Source organism: Scyliorhinus canicula, chromosome 11 (assembly GCF_902713615.1).
Source record: "Scyliorhinus canicula chromosome 11, sScyCan1.1, whole genome shotgun sequence".
Lineage (NCBI taxonomy): Eukaryota > Metazoa > Chordata > Chondrichthyes > Carcharhiniformes > Scyliorhinidae > Scyliorhinus > Scyliorhinus canicula.
In genome coordinates, this window is record NC_052156.1 from 2,498,974 (window position 1) to 2,514,953 (window position 15,980).

The 15,980-nt window shown below is 53.1% G+C and overlaps 1 protein-coding gene across 1 annotated transcript in view; it reads right to left on the bottom strand.

The window, feature by feature from the left end:
* LOC119973711 (laminin subunit beta-2-like) overlaps positions 1–15,980 on the bottom strand; it is a 91,337-nt gene that overhangs the window by 36,836 nt on the left and 38,521 nt on the right. The window lies entirely within an intron of this gene.

Sequence of the window (15,980 nt, forward strand, 5' to 3'; positions counted from 1 at the left end):
CCAGGGGTCACAGATTTACGGCGAGGAGGAGATGTGGAGGGGATTTGATGAAGAACATTTCCACCCGGGGTTGATGGGAGTCTGGACCTCACGACCTGAAGGGTGGTAAACGCAGGAACCCTCACAACATTTAAGAAGCATTGAGATGAGCATTTGAAATGCCCACAGTACACAAGGCTACAGACCGAGTGCGGGAAAATGGGATAGGAATAGTTAGCTGCTTGATGGCCAACAGGCCGAAGGGCCTCTATCTGTGCTGTAAAACACAATGACACAAGGCCAGACCAGGTAACATTAGACCTCCATCCCCGGTGGGACGTTAGTGAACCAGTTGTGATTTTAATGACAATCTGGCTGCTTCATGGGCGGATACCAGGTTTCTATTTCCATATTTTTATAAATGAAACAAAATTCTCCAACTATAATAATCTTTATTGTCACAAGTAGGCTGACATTAACACTGCAATGAAGTTACTGTGAAAAGCCCCTAGTCGCCACATTCCGGCGCCTGTTCAGGTACACAGAGGGAGAATTCAGAACGTCCAATTCACCTAACAGCACGTCTTTCAGGACTGTGGGAGGAAACCGGAGCACCCGGAGGAAACCCACGCACACACGGGGAGAACGTGCAGACTCCGCACAGACAGTGACCCAAGCCGGGAATCGAACCTGGGACCCTAGAGCGGCGAAGTAACAGTGCTAACCACTGTGCTACGGTGCCAGTCTCTGATATGGGGGGTCTCTGATATAGGGGGTATCTAATATGGTGGGGCCTGTGATATGGGGGTCGGAATAGGCACAGTTTGCATTGTGGGGGCCCTGTGATGGATTTTGGGGACACCAATATTACATACGTACCCCCTTGACCCACCGTGAGGTCCACCGCACCAGGGCCACACTTATTAATACTTGTACCAATCCATACGAGTGTGAATCCTGGCCGGGGCATCACAGAGACGTGGAGAATCAGATCTCCAGCCCGTTAATCGGCTGCAAATGGTTCAAACCACCCATTTGCACAGTCCCACCATCGCAGGGTGGGTAGCTTGCTGCAGCCAGCGGTAGGAGACCAGAGCGGGGGCTAATCCTGTTTGTCGCCCAGCGCGCGATTCTCTGGGAACTCTGCTACCAGCAGCGGGAAGCAGAGAATCCTCCTGGATCTGTGCCCAGAGAAGGTGTGAATTTGAAGCAACCGCCCAGTTTCCAAGCCAGTGAAGCCTTTGTTTCCAGAAAGCAGTCGGCTTCTGAACCTTTGTTTTGAATTTCCACATCTGAGGAGTTGTGTGGAGTATGGTTATTAAAGGTGACAACAGTCCTTTGTCTTGGGTAATGTCACTGGATTTTTCTCGTTAAAATCTCTAATGGAGTGTTTGCCAAAGATGCCCTTTCACCCGGTGCCAGGGGGAAAGGCATCTGCTCGTGGCTGGAGAAGAACTTGGAGGGGGAAGGGACGACCCAGGATCTTGCGAGGGAACCTTGTGGTGGTATGGGTATGAGCACTGCCATTGGTGCAGAGCACTGGCTTCCCATTGGCTCTGGCTGGTCATGTGCCTCTCGTCCAATTGGTTGGGACTAGTCATGTGACTGCTCTCCAATTGGTCGAGAGGCAAGTAGGCCCCGCCTCCGAGGTGTGCAACTAGCAGATTAACAACTAACAATTAGCAGATTAAAGCCACTATTCGGATCCTAAATGTGTCTTGAGTTGAATTGATGGTACATCAATTTAATCTGCTAGAATTTTGGATGGTACATCATTGATGGTACATCAAACCTGGAATGATGTTCTGCTGGGAGAATGTGAGGAGATGAGCACTGTCATTGGTGCAGAGCACTGGCTTCCCATTGGCTCTGGCTGGTCATGTGCCTCTCGTCCGATTGCGCTATATTATAACAGAATATCAGAGGTAATCATCTCTGGATTGTTATCTGAACTGGGCTGGGAGCAGCGTCCTGGTGAACTGTATAACACGGGCTGCGGACAAGACTTTAATCTAACAGAGTGGGGGGGGGATGGGAGAGAGCGCAGGTGATGGGATATTGATAAATCCAAATAGATAGGTTGAGGCACCAGAAGAATATTGTGATGTGGGTAATGGCAAGCAGAGTGGGACAGGAAAGGATGAGAATTAAAGAATAAGGTCATTGCAGGGAACTGAAGTAAAGCAATTGAAATTCCAGGTTCTTTATTTGAATGTGCGAAGAAACGTTTGCAATAAGACAGATGAACTAGTGACACAAATCGAGATAAATGATTTAGATTTAATCACCATTGGAGAGAGATGGGGTGGGATTCTCCCGTCCCCGGCGGGGTGGGGGGTCCCGGCGGGGTGGGGGGTCCCGGTGGGACGGGGGGTCCTGGCGGGGCGGGGGGTCCCGGCGGGGCGGGGGGTCCCGGCGGGACAGGGGGTCCCGGTAGGACGGGGGGTCCCGGTAGGACGGGGGGTCCCGGTAGGACAGGGGGTCCCGGTAGGACGGGGGGTCCCGGTGGGACGGGGGGTCCCGGTGGGACGGGGGGTCCCGGTGGGACGGGGGGTCCCGGTGGGACGGGGGGTCCTGGTGGGACGGGGGGTCCTGGTGGGACGGTGGGACCCGGTGGGACAGGGGGTCCTGGTGGGACGGGGGGTCCCGGTGGGACCCGGTGGGACAGGGGGTCCTGGTAGGACGGGGGGTCCTGGTGGGACGGGGGGTCCCGGTGGGACCCGGTGGGACAGGGGGTCCTGGTGGGACGGGGGGTCCCGGTGGGACCCGGTGGGACAGGGGGTCCTGGTAGGACGGGGGGTCCCGGTGGGACCCGGTGGGACAGGGGGTCCTGGTGGGACGGGGGGTCCCGGTGGGACGGGGGTCCCGGCGGGACGGGGGGGTCCCGGTGGGACAGGGGGTCCCGGCGGGACGGGGGGTCCCGGTGGGACAGGGGGTCCCGGTGGGACGGGGGGTCCCGGCGGGACGAGGGGTCCCGGTGGGACAGGGGGTCCCGGCGGGACGGGGGGTCCTGGCGGGACAGGGGGTCCCGGTGGGACGGAGTGGCGTGATCCACTCTGGCGTCGGCCCGCCCCAAAGGTGTAGAATCCTCCGCACCTTCAGGGGCTCGGCCGGCGCCGGAGTGGTATGCGCCCTGCCAGCCGGCGTGAAAGGCCTTTGGCGCCGTGCCAGCCGGGGCCGAAGGGATTCCGCCGGCTGGCGCGGGTCCGTGCATGCGCGGGAGCGCCAGTGGCTGCTGACTCCATTCCTGCGCATGTGCAGGTGGGGTTCATCTTCACGGTGGCCATCGCGAAGGCTTACACGGCCGGCGCGTAGGAAAGGAGTGCCCCCATGGCATGGGCCCACTCGCGGATCGGTGGATCCCGATCGCGGGCCAGGCCACCGTGGGGGCACCCACCCGGGGCCAGATCACCCCGTGTCCCTCCCCAGGACCCCGGAGCCCGCCCACACCGCCGGGTCCCGCCGGTAGAGGACCTAGTCCAATTTACGCTGGCGTGACCTCCATAGAGCGAGCGGGATTGCGGCCCATCGCGGGTTGGAGAATCGCCGGGGGGGGGCACTGTGAGCGGCCGCTGACTGGCGCAGCATGAATCCCACCCCTGCCAAATCTCCGGCGCCGGAGAATTCAGCAGCCGGTGATTCTCCAACCCGGCGGGGGGCGGAGAATCCCGCCCATGGTTACAATGTGATCAACGGCAAGCAATAAATGTTCCAGGGTCACAATATTTCAGAAAGACAGAAAATGGAAATGGAGGTGGGGCCATCCTGATAGTAAATGATAACATAAGTACATTAGTGAGAAGGGATCTGTCCTCAGATCAGGAAGTAGAAACAGTATGGGTGGGAAATTAGGAATATTGTCATCTGAGTCCCTTTAACATAGAACGATACAGCGCAGTACAGGCCCTTCGGCCCTCGATGTTGCACCGACATGGAAAAAAATCTAAAGGCCATCTAACCTACACTATGCCCTTATCATCCATATGCTTATCCAATAAACTTTTAAATGCCCCCAATGTTGGCGAGTTCACTACTGTTGCAGGTAGGGCATTCCACGGCCTCACCACTCTTTGCGTAAAAAACCCACCTCTGACCTCTGTCCTATATCTATTACCCCTCAATTTAAGGCTATGTCCCCTCGTGCTAGCCACCTCCATCCGCGGGAGAAGTCTCTCGCTGTCCACCCTATCTAACCCTCTGATCATTTTGTATGCCTCTATTAAGTCACCTCTTAACCTTCTTCTCTCTAACGAAAACAACCTCAAGTCCATCAGCCTTTCCTCATAAGATTTTCCCTCCATACCAGGCAACATCCTGGTAAATCTCCTCTGCACCCGTTCCAAAGCTTCCACGTCCTTCCTATAATGAGGCGACCAGAACTGTACGCAATACTCCAAATGCGGCCGTACTAGAGTTTTGTACAACTGCAACATGACCTCATGGCTCCGGAACTCAATCCCTCTACCAATAAAGGCCAACACACCATAGGCCTTCTTCACAACCCTATCAACCTGGGTGGCAACTTTCAGGGATCTATGTACATGGACACCGAGATCCCTCTGCTCATCCACACTACCAAGAATTTTACCATTAGCCAAATATTCCGCATTTCTGTTATTCTTTCCAAAGTGAATCACCTCACACTTCTCCACATTAAACTCCATTTGCCACCTCTCAGCCCAGCTCTGCAGCTTATCTATGTCCCTCTGTAACCTGCAACATCCTTCCGCACTGTCTACAACTCCACCGACTTTAGTGTCATCAGCAAATTTACTCACCCATCCTTCCGCGCCCTCCTCTAGGTCATTTATAAAAATGACAAACAGCAACGGCCCCAGAACAGATCCTTGTGGTACGCCACTCGTAACTGAACTCCATTCTGAACATTTCCCATCAACTACCACTCTCTGTCTTCTTTCAACTAGCCAATTTCTGATCCACATCTCTAAATCACCCTCAATCCCCAGCCTCCGTATTTTCTGCAATAGCCGACCGTGGGGAACCTTATCAAACGCTTTACTGAAATCCATATACACCACATCAACTGCTCTACCCTCGTCAACCTGTTCAGTCACCTTCTCAAAGAACTCGATAAGGTTTGTGAGGCATGACCTACCCTTCACAAAACCATGCTGACTGTCCCTAATCATATTATTCCTATCTAGGTGATTATAAATCGTATCTTTTATAATCCTCTCCAAGACTTTACCCACCACAGACGTTAGGCTCACCGGCCTATAGTTACCGGGGTTATCTCTACTCCCCTTCTTGAACAAAGGGACCACATTTGCTATCCTCCAGTCCTCTGGCACTATTCCTGTAGCCAACGATGACCTAAAAATCAAAGCCAAAGGCTCAGCAATCTCTTCCCTGGCTTCCCAGAGAATCCTAGGATAAATCCCATCCGGCCCCGGGGACTTATCTATTTTCACCTTGTCCAGAATTGCCAACACTTCTTCCCTACGCACCTCAATGCCATCTATTCTAATAGCCTGGGTCTCAGCATTCTCCTCCACAATATTATCTTTTTCCTGAGTGAATACTGACGAAAAGTATTCATTTTAAGAAAGGTTTAGTCTCTTATCATGTGATTTGTAGCACACTGGGCTGGGGCTGGGGCTGTGAGAGAGGGTTTCAGCTTCAGTTTGACTGCTTTGGACGGTAAAAAGAGAAAGAAGCGTTCCCCCTGTTTTCCTCTGTTTTCATTTTGAAAGCTGTTCCAGGAAAAAGCATATTGGTTGTGGAAAACTGCCTCGGTAACGTTAAAGATATAGTCATCTTCCGGAAAGAATTTTAAATCTGCTAGTTGGAACTGGATCAGAATCTCAAGAAAAGGACCATCCCCATTCAAATGAGATTACAGTGTGCTGGGCCACGCCCTTGAAAAGGGGTTTTGGTTTATTGGATTTTGTTATTGAATTGGAACAGCTAAAGGGGGAATTCATCAAGTATTAGATACATAGATTATTGTAGCTGTGTGGTGTCTTTATGTTTGTAATTGAAAAACCTTCTTGCTGTGTTTATAGATATATATGTGTTAACTACATTTTTAGAATAAACCTGGTTTTGATTAAAGTACATAAGAACATAAGAACTAGGAGCAGGAGTAGGCCATCTGGCCACTTGAGCTCCTCCGCCATTCAATTAGATCATGGCTGATCTTTTGTGGACTCAGCTCCACTTTCCGGCCCGAACACCATACCCCTTAATCCCTTTATTCTTCAAAAAACTATCTATCTTTACCTTAAAAACATTTAATGAAGGAGCCTCAACTGCTTCACTGGGCAAGGAATTCCATAGATTCACAACCCTTTAGGTGAAGAAGTTCCTCCTAAACTTAGTCCTAAATCTACTTCCCCTTATTTTGAGGCTATGCCCCCTAGTTCTGCTGTCACCTGCCAGTGGAAACAACCTGCCCGCATCTATCCTATCTATTCCCTTCATAATTTTATATGTTTCTATAAGATTCCCCCCTCATAGTTCTAAATTCCAACGAGTACAGTCCCAGTCTACTCAACCTCTCCTCATAATCCAACCCCTTCAGCTCTGGGATTAACCTAGTGAATCTCCTCTGCACACCCTCCAGTGCCAGTACGTCCTTTCTCAGGTAAGGAGACAAAACTGAACACAATACTCCAGGTGTGGCCTCACTAACACCTTATACAATTGCAGCATAACCTCCCTAGTCTTAAACTCCATCCCTCTAGCAATGAAGGACAAAATTCCATTTGCCTTCTTAATCACCTGTTGCAGCTGTAAACCAACTTTCTGCGATTCATGCACTAGCACACCCAGGTCTCTCTGCACAGCGGCATGCTTTAATATTTTAACATTTAAATAATAATCCCTTTTGCTGTTATTCCGACTAAAATGGATAACCTCACATTTGTCAACATTGTATTCCATCTGCCAGACCCTAGCCCATTCACTTAACCTATCCAAATCCCTCTGCAGCCTTCCAGTATCCTCTGCACTGTTTGCTTTAGCTCACAGGGCTAATCGCTGGCTTTGAAAACAGACCAAGGCAAGCCAGCAGCACGGTTCGATTCCTGTAACAGCCTCCCCGAACAGGTGCTGGAATGTGGCGACTAGGGGCTTTTCACAGCAACTTCATTTGAAGCCTACTCGTGACAATAAGCGATTTTCATTTTTCATTTTCATCTTAAGTGTTGTCTGCAAACTTGGACACATTGCCCTTGGTCCCCAACTCCAAACCATCGATGTAAATTGTGAACAATAACAAGTGTTTAGGAAGACTGATGAGTCACACCTGCAGTGAAGGCTCTTGTGCTCATCCTGGCCAAATTCAACATAAAGGTTGTAGGTCAGGTGAACTTCATAATGCACTTTGGAGTTTCTAAGCTCTGGCTCATAACAATAGCAAGAGTCGGAAAACACCAGTGGGAGTTTATTTATTGGGCCCCTAACAGCAGTGAAAGAGTTGCGCAGAGAACAAAAAAATAAATGATTGGATCTTCTAAGAAAGGCAGAGTAACAATTAATCTTCAAAAAGACTGGGACAATCAAATTGGTCTTGGAGAGGAGCTTGGCAATGTTTTCCCGAGAGTTTCTTGGAGCAATACATTGTGGGACTGCATGGGGATCAAGCTACCTTAGATCTAGTATCGTCTAATGAAGCAGGGTTAATCAGTAATGTCACGGTAAAAACGATCCTCCGGGAAATAGTGATCACACCATTGAAATCTATGTTAATTTTGAAAGTCAAGAATGTGAAACTTAAACAGGCCAGTTACCGTGAGATTGGTTATTGGAAAAATGCTGTAATCTATTAATAAGGAAATATTAACAATGCAGTTAGAAAAGCATTGTTTGATTAGAACAAGTCAACACGGTTTCACTAAAGCGTAACCTTGTTTGATAAATTTATTCGAGCTTTTTGTGGACGTAGCAAATTGGGTTGATAAAGGGGCACAAGGCAGAGTTTATTAACAGGGGAACCGGACAGATAACAATTAGCTTTTTAATTATTGTACACATGGAAGAAGAAAAAAAACATCAATTGTTGTGGTGCTAATGCGATTAATCTCTGTAACTTTGTGAATCACAAATTAACATTTAATATTTGGAGAAAGATTCATGGCATTTTGGTGTCCTGATAGGATCTGTTTTGCAGCCTGAACTAAGCAGATTTATCAATGACTTAGGTGACGACATAGAATGCCACAAATCAGATTTTGCCAATGAAACAAAGATAAGTAACAATGTAGATGCTAGCAACAGATTAAAAAGAGATATTGATAATTAAGTGAACAGGTAAACCTGTGGCAACTGGAATTCAGTGTGAGGTAATCGAATTTGGACCCAAAAGATAGAACAAGGAACAATACAGCACAGGAACAGGCCCTTCGGCCCTCTAAGCCTGTACTGGTCATGATACCCCCTAGAGGGGACTTTCTAAATGGTGAAAATCTAGAAACAGTGGAGCTCCGAGAGACTTGGGAAGTGAAGGTACAGAGGCCTTGAAAATGTTACAAACTATGATATTTGTCACAGAAAATGATCAGAAAGGATCATGGAATGTTGTTGTTTATATCGAGGGGTCTGGATAACAAGAGGGCCGATCGAAGTCCTCCTCCATCTACACAGCTCCCTGGTCAGACCACAGTGTGGATAGTGAGAGCAGTTCTGGGCATCACAGAGATATTGACCTTGGAGGGAGCGCAGTGTAGATTCATCAGATAGGTACCTGGACTGAAGTATTAAATTACCAGGAGAGATTACACAGGAGAAACATTCATTGTAATTTAGAAGGGAAAGAGTTGATTTTATCAAAATAATTTAAATATTAGGGGAACAGTTAGTGTCGATAAAAAACAAACTTCCTGCTGGTTGGGGAGTCTGGACAAAGGGACTTTTTTATTGCTTCATACCATGTGTGTGTGTCTTTGATAAGGTCAGCATTTACTGGCCATCGCTAATTGTCCTTGAGAAGGTGGTGCTGCTGATTTCTTCATGAACTGTGCACCCTACCCCTGTAATTTCCCAAACTCCTTATTTGCCCGGCTTCTGGTTCTGTTGTCTCGAAATCTTGTTTATTTCCCAAACTGTCCTTGTGGTGTAAGAGTAGACTTACCGTGCTGTTGGGGATGTGGGGGTGAGGGGGGGACCAGGATGATGACCCAGTGATAATGAAGGAACTTTATATAGTCACAACGGGGAAATTGCAGGTGGTGGTGTTCCAGGTGGTAGAGGTTGCAAGATTGGAAGGTGCTGCCGAAGGAGCCTTGGTGAGTGTGTGCCCTGCATCTTGTGCATGGTGCCTCCGGCTGCCACTGTGCATTGACGGAGGGAGTGAATATTTAAGTGGTGGATGGGATGCCAATCAAGCAGGCTGCTTTGTCCTGAATGGTGTCAAGTGTTTTGAATGTTGTTCAAGCGACATTCATCCCGGCAAGTGTATTGTGGTCCCTGACAATCTGCACATTCATTGAGTGGAAGCCTTGTGGTTCACAAAGGCTCCTGGTTCACCTGTTGGTGTCTTTGCGGGCATTACACCCTGGCGTGGGGAACCAGCCATCACCATAAAGTCTCTGGCTTTCTCTGCCTGGCTGGCCTCGACTGTCCGGTAATGGATAAACGTGTGGACGCGTCTCAAGATGGCGTCATGTTGACAGAACTGTGTGCAGCTGATTGGGAGACAGCCCACACATCCCCCACTGAGCCCCGGGAAGAACTAAGTGAGTAGATGTTGAGAGCCGGTGTGGCCTTCAAAGCCACTGGCATGGGGTCAAAGCCACTGGCATGGGGTCAAAGCCACTGGCATGGGGTCAAAGCCACTGGCATGGGGTCAAAGCCACTGGCATGGGGTCAAAGCCACTGGCATGGGGTCAAAGCCACTGGCATGGGGTCGAAGCCACTGGCATGGGGTCAAAGCCACTGGCATGGGGTCAAAGCCACTGGCATGGGGGTCAAAGCCACTGGCATGGGGTCAAAGCCACTGGCATGGGGTCAAAGCCACTGGCATGGGGTCAAAGCCACTGGCATGGGGTGTCCGCCCACACAGTCAAAGGTGATCAGCAGAAGGTGAATCATCTGGCGTTTTGCAGTGACTGTGTCTGTCTCTGGAGAGGCAGAGCCCCCTGTAACACTGGACCCAGCATGTACTGGATAAAACTTTGGGAAATAAACAAGATTTCGAGACAACGGAACCAGAAGCCGTCCAAATAACGAGTTTGGGAAATTACAGGGATGGGTGCAGCGATGATCAGTTACCTTAAAATGTGATATCGACTTCCACATCAGTCTTTATAACATTGATTAATTAGGTATTGGAATGAGTTAATATCATGTTACACTCTTTCTCAAAAAACACTGAAATGAAGGCGGCCAATACCCACTAGAAAATGTTAAATGTTCAGATTTTTAGTTTATCAGTAACCATCTCAGATGATAACATTTTGCTTGCAAGCCAAAGATTCCTTTAACGCTGTCAAAACACTTGCTGTTGTTGAGTTTCAAATACGGCGGCTTCTGGATAAATGGGAGGTCAGAGCTCGAATCCAGCAGGTATCACTGGCTCACTGGCTAACACTCACACCCCTGAGTCAGCAGGTCCCATTCCAGAGATCTGAGCACTTACCCAAGACTGACAATCTCACTGCAGAACTGAGGGAGTTAATCCCAGGTTCCCTCTGCATTTTCCAACAGAAAAGGTTCTGATGTCACTCTCTGGCCAAGCGTTCCTCTGAACCGACCATACAACACAGCTCTTTGTGGGAGCTGTGTGTCCAATTGGCTGCCGTATTTGTCTATGGAACAACAATGACCAGACATCCAAACACTTCACTGGCTGTGAGGCATTCGGAACATTCTGAGGTTGCAAAAGGTGTTACATTAAAGGAAAGTCTTTCTCCTACAGGGTTCCATGTGCCTTTATAACAGGAATCAACAAGTAAACAATGACTTTCTCATTAACGCAGTAACCTACAGGCCAACGAGCAAGGCAGTTACTACATGGAGAGCCATGCATGGCATCATAAACAGTGCAAGAAGTACAATTACTTACGGTGCCCGCCACCGGAGCGTTTAACCACCCCTGGGGGTGAGAAAATGAGATGGGTAAAGGAAGGCAGGAGACTGGACAGAGGCTGGAGCTTGGAGATCAATAAATAGCGATTCAAATAAGTTCCAGGCTAATCTCATCACTCCAAAACCCAGATTAAAATATAGACCCACAGGCACTTCCTGGCCCACAGATATGGGTCCCACACACACTGACTCTCACTGGGGTACGGGTCCCACACACACTGACTCTCACTGGGGTACGGGTCCCACACACACTGACTCTCACTGGGGTACGGGTCCCACACACACTGACTCTCACTGGGGTACGGGTCCCACACACACTGACTCTCACTGGGGTACGGGTCCCACACACACTGACTCTCACTGGGGTACGGGTCCCACACACACTGACTCTCACTGGGGTACGGGTCCCACACACACTGACTCTCACTGGGGTTCGGGTCCCACACACACTGACTCTCACTGGGGTACGGGTCCCACACACACTGACTCTCACTGGGGTACGGGTCCCACACACACTAACTCTCACTGGGGTACGGGTCCCGCACACACTGACTCTCACTGGGGTACGGGTCCCACACACACTGACTCTCACTGGGGTACGGGTCCCACACACACTGACTCTCACTGGGGTACGGGTCCCACACACACTGACTCTCACTGGGGTAGGGGTCCCACACACACTGACTCTCGCTGGGGTACGGGTCCCACACACACTGACTCTCACTGGGGTACGGGTCCCACATACACTGACTCTCACTGGGGTACAGGTCCCACACACACTGACTCTCACTGGGATATGGGTTCCACACACACTGACCCTCACTGGGGTACGGGTCCCACACACACTGACTCTCACTGGGGTACTGGTCCCACACACACTGACTCTCACTGGGGTACGGGTCCCACACACACTGACTCTCACTGGGGTACGGGTCCCACACACACTGACTCTCACTGGGGCACAGGTCCCACACACACTGAATCTCACTGGGGTACGGGTCCCACACACACTGACTCTCACTGGGGTACGGGTCCCACACACACTGACTCACTGGGGTACAGGTCCCACATACACTGACTCTCACTGGGGTACGGATCCCACACACACTGACTCTCACTGGGGTACGGGTCCCACACACTGACCCTCACTGGGGTACGGGTCCCACACACACTGACTCTCACTGGGGTAGGGGTCCCACACACACTGACTCTCACTGGGGTCCCACACACACTGACTCTCACTGGGGTACGGATCCCACACACACTGACTCTCACTGGGGTACGGGTCCCACACACACTGACTCTCACTGGGGTACGGGTCCCACACACACTGACTCTCACTGGGGTCCCACACACACTGACTCTCACTGGGGGATGGGTCCCACATACACTGACTCTCAGCGGGGTACGGGTCGCACACACACTGACTCTCACTGGGGTCCCACACACACTGACTCTCACTGGAGTACGGGTCCCACACACACTGACTCTCACTGGGGTACGGGTCCCACACACACTGACTCTCACTGGGGTACGGGTCCCACACACACTGACTCTCACTGGGGTACGGGTCCCACACACACTGACTCTCACTGGGGTGCAGACCCACACACACTGACTCTCACTGGGGTACGGGTCCCACACACACTGACTCTCACTGGGGTGGGGGGTCCCACACACACCGACTCTCACTGGGGTACGGGTCCCACACACACTGACTCTCACTGGGGTACGGGTCCCACACACACTGACTCTCACTGGGGTACGGGTCCCACACACTGACTCTCACTGGGGTACGGGTGGATGGGGTACGGGTGGATGGGGTACGGGTGGATGGGGTACGGGTGGATGGGGTACGGGTGGATGGGGTACGGGTGGATGGGGTACGGGTGGATGGGGTACGGGTGGATGGGGTACGGGTGGTTGGGGTACGGGTGGATGTGGAACCACTTTTGCGTGTTCCCTGTGCCCATCAGTGCACTGTCCTCCAGATTACTCTTCCTCCTCCTGAACCACTTCGACTCCATCCCCTCCACTGACCTTGTTGTCCAGCTGTTGTACCAACTCTTATTATGATTGCGGGTAGTCACAGAGTGGCCATCGTTCCCACCAGATTCTGCTGGGACCACAGAGCTGCCAGCCATCCGACTGACCAGCAACTTCCTGAGGTGGAATTCCTGTCTCCGAGCAGCACAAATCCCACCTCCAGGCTAGTAACAGTAATGTGGACACGAAATTATGACAGAGCAACCCCCCCCCACCACCACCCTGACAATGGATTCCCCACCAAAGTTTTAAACCAGGAGTGGGGGGAGGGGGATGTGAGGGAGGAGTGTGCATGGAAGAGACCAGGGCAGTCGGAAAATCCAGAACTTGGGAGAAAGGGGTGGGGAGGGAACGAGAAATGTGAACAGTGAGACAGAGAGGGTGTCAGAAAAGGAAGAAAGGATCTAAAAAAATGAGATGGAGGGAGAGAGAATGAGATTGTGAGATGGAACAGATCGGAAAGATGATGATTCGGAGAGAGCGGCAGAAGTAAAGGAGGAAGGGCGTAAAAATAACCAGAATGTTCTGTCCATTAAATGTTGTTTCTGTAAATTGTTGCATCATGTTGCAGTTTTATCCTCCGCAAATCTGGTATTGTCGGCCAATCACCACCACTTACTGCCTCGGATCATCCCACCAAATCTTTCAGTAAGGAGCACGGCCAATGTGTCTGCTCGTCTTCACTGACCACCTGCCGTCTGATTCCCCAACTACCACCTGAGCCTCTCTGGGGCAGTGAAGGACCCAGCACCCAGGGCACGTTCCTCCCGTACCCACCTGAGCCTCTCTGGGGCAGTGAAGGTCCCAGCGCCCAGGGCACGTTCCTCCCGTACCCACCTGAGCCTCTCTGGGGCAGTGAAGGACCCAGCGCCCAGGGCACGTTCCTCCCGTACCCACCTGAGCCTCTCTGGGGCAGTGAAGGACCCAGCGCCCAGGGCACGTTCCTCCCGTACCCACCTGAGCCTCTCTGGGGCAGTGAAGGTCCCAGCGCCCAGGGCACGTTCCTCCCGTACCCACCTGAGCCTCTCTGGGGCAGTGAAGGACCCAGCGCCCAGGGCACGTTCCTCCCGTACCCACCTGAGCCTCTCTGGGGCAGTGAAGGACCCAGCGCCCAGGGCACGTTCCTCCCGTACCCACCTGAGCCTCTCTGGGGCAGTGAAGGACCCAGCGCCCAGGGCACGTTCCTCCCGTACCCACCTGAGCCTCTCTGGGGCAGTGAAGGACCCAGCGCCTAGGGCCCAGGGCACGTTCCTCCCGTACCCACCTGAGCCTCTCTGGGGCAGTGAAGGACCCAGCGCCCAGGGCACGTTCCTCCCGTACCCACCTGAGCCTCTCTGAGACAGTGAAGGACCCAGCGCCCAGCGCCCAGGGCACGTTCCTCCCGTACCCACCTGAGCCTCTCTGAGACAGTGAAGGACCCAGCGCCCAGGGCCCAGGGCACGTTCCTCAGGCCACCCACCTGAGCCTCTCTGGGGCAGTGAAGGACCCAGCGCCCAGGGCACGTTCCTCCCGTACCCACCTGAGCCTCTCTGGGGCAGTGAAGGACCCAGCACCCAGGGCACGTTCCTCAGGCCACCCACCTGAGCCTCTCTGGGGCAGTGAAGGACCCAGCGCCCAGGGCCCAGGGCACGTTCCTCCCGTACCCACCTGAGCCTCTCTGAGACAGTGAAGGTCCCAGCGCCCAGGGCCCAGGGCACGTTCCTCCCGTACCCACCTGAGCCTCTCTGGGGCAGTGAAGGACCCAGCGCCCAGCGCCCAGGGCACGTTCCTCCCGTACCCACCTGAGCCTCTCTGGGGCAGTGAAGGACCCAGCACCCAGGGCCCAGGGCACGTTCCTCCCGTACCCACCTGAGCCTCTCTGGGGCAGTGAAGGACCCAGCGCCCAGGGCACGTTCCTCCTGTACCCACCTGAGCCTCTCTGAGACAGTGAAGGACCCAGCGCCCAGGGCCCAGGGCACGTTCCTCCCGTACCCACCTGAGCCTCTCTGGGGCAGTGAAGGACCCAGCGCCCAGGGCACGTTCCTCCCGTACCCACCTGAGCCTCTCTGGGGCAGTGAAGGACCCAGCGCCCAGGGCACGTTCCTCCCGTACCCACCTGAGCCTCTCTGGGGCAGTGAAGGACCCAGCGCCCAGGGCCCAGGGCACGTTCCTCCCGTACCCACCTGAGCCTCTCTGGGGCAGTGAAGGACCCAGCGCCCAGGGCACGTTCCTCCCGTACCCACCTGAGCCTCTCTGAGACAGTGAAGGACCCAGCGCCCAGCGCCCAGGGCACGTTCCTCCCGTACCCACCTGAGCCTCTCTGAGACAGTGAAGGACCCAGCGCCCAGGGCCCAGGGCACGTTCCTCAGGCCACCCACCTGAGCCTCTCTGGGGCAGTGAAGGACCCAGCGCCCAGGGCACGTTCCTCCCGTACCCACCTGAGCCTCTCTGGGGCAGTGAAGGTCCCAGCGCCCAGGGCACGTTCCTCCCGTACCCACCTGAGCCTCTCTGAGACAGTGAAGGACCCAGCGCCCAGGGCCCAGGGCACGTTCCTCCCGTACCCACCTGAGCCTCTCTGAGACAGTGAAGGACCCAGCGCCCAGGGCACGTTCCTCCCGTACCCACCTGAGCCTCTCTGGGGCAGTGAAGGACCCAGCGCCCAGGGCACGTTCCTCCCGTACCCACCTGAGCCTCTCTGGGGCAGTGAAGGACCCAGCGCCCAGCGCCCAGGGCACGTTCCTCCCGTACCCACCTGAGCCTCTCTGGGGCAGTGAAGGACCCAGCGCCCAGGGCACGTTCCTCCCGTACCCACCTGAGCCTCTCTGGGGCAGTGAAGGACCCAGCGCCCAGGGCACGTTCCTCCCGTACCCACCTGAGCCTCTCTGGGGCAGTGAAGGACCCAGCGCCCAGGGCCCAGGGCACGTTCC